Below are 1,508 nucleotides of genomic sequence, written 5' to 3'. Positions count from 1 at the left end.
TGCAACGAGCAATTTATGAGTAAGGTCATACCTGCTGTAATTGTGCGTGAGGGGCCGATGTTACTCGATGTTCCCGATGTATACACAGCACTGCAAGGTATTACGGATGTGACATAGCGGTAGTGGGCGTCTTTATGTTGGCTGTGCGACGGCATTGCGATAGCATTCATTAGCATATTGTTTCAGCACACCTGTGTGCGTAATCGCAGCCGCGATTGCAATAGTTATCCGTAGTGAATCAGGCCCCACTGTTCTTTAATGTTTACACACTTTTTAGCCACGAACCAATGAGTGAACAACAAATACATTTTTTTACATAAATAGTTACATTTAGATTTTCTATCTTATCCCATAGATTTGATGTATCTGCGGTTTATCCTGAATTTAAGAAACCTGGTTCCTACACACAAGTACCTTACTGCAAGAGGGCAACTTCAGAGACAGTGAGTACATATATGATACACCACTGGCTAAGAAACTCTAAAGAACATATTTCATAAAATATTAGGAGGGGAACATGCAGTAGCCAATGGCAACTACATAAATTAATTTGTGTCTCTAGAGTCCTGTAAAGTGATATCTGGTTGGTTGCTGTGGATTGAAACAGTTCATGCTCATTGCACCATGTTATTAAATAAGATCTAGTTGATGAAGTTGATTTTAGATTCAAGAAAGTTTATGAAAGATGTACAGTTCAAGGCTACATCCGAATAACAATAATGTCCTTTTAGAGGTCACAGGACACCACTTACCCCCTCTGTCCCTCATCTACCTAAGCCTCTGTTGATTGCAGGGCTGTATTTTATAGGGTAAGACTGGTTTTCTCTATATGTTTTTCTTGAGAAAGAAAACATTTTTCACGTTTTTTCTTATTTTTAAGTAAGAATGTGAATGTTGGACATAAATTGTATCTGTAAAAAGACTGTGATTTAATCCAGGCAAGACGTTTAGGGCCTGGAACCTATAATCCCTATAATCCTTTCGTTCTGGAGCGAGTTGCATCTACGCCTGGATGGAAAAGAGCAGAAGAAACAGAACGGCTGACTGTGATGCCACATGTCCTGTACAAGGAAACATGGGAGAGGAACCGTTTGCTGGTGAGGTGAAGCTGTAATTTACACTCTGGGAAACATGAATCAATTTTCTGAAACGTTTGTATGCTTGATTACTTTAGAAGCAAAACATGGGGCCGGGTCGATACAACATAAAGTCATTTCTGGAGCTAATGGAAAAGAAACCTGCCAGCGTGCGAGGACTGTGTAACACTAAAGATGTGCGATTCAAGGACGAATTAAAGGTAGAGCATGTTAAACAGTGATAGAGGAGTTCTAGGAATATGCACAATGATCCTCTACACATTGTGGGTCAGCCAAACTGTAGGCTAGTTCTAGGTACACACTGTGCATTTATGGGACCGATTAACCAATTCCCAGCCTAGTGCTGCCGGCGAACGGTCACAGTAATATAAGCATGCCCTGGCAGCGCCCCCTCTGTTTTACACGGTAGCT

At 41.1% G+C, this 1,508-nt stretch overlaps 1 long non-coding RNA gene across 1 annotated transcript; it reads left to right on the top strand.

Annotated features, from left to right (window-relative positions):
• The first annotated feature begins 359 nt into the window (after nt 1-359).
• On the top strand, nt 360-1,189 carry LOC148431345 (uncharacterized). The gene is made up of 3 exons (XR_015877191.1): nt 360-443; nt 939-1,097; nt 1,175-1,189. It is a non-coding gene; the product is annotated as an uncharacterized LOC148431345 (long non-coding RNA).
• Nucleotides 1,190-1,508: the final 319 nt, after the last annotated feature.

The sequence above is a fragment of the Taudactylus pleione genome, unplaced genomic scaffold (assembly GCF_031769625.1).
Source record: "Taudactylus pleione unplaced genomic scaffold, aTauple2 ptg002411l, whole genome shotgun sequence".
Taxonomy (NCBI): Eukaryota; Metazoa; Chordata; class Amphibia; order Anura; family Myobatrachidae; genus Taudactylus; species Taudactylus pleione.
This window is presented reverse-complemented; position numbering and strand designations above follow the sequence as displayed.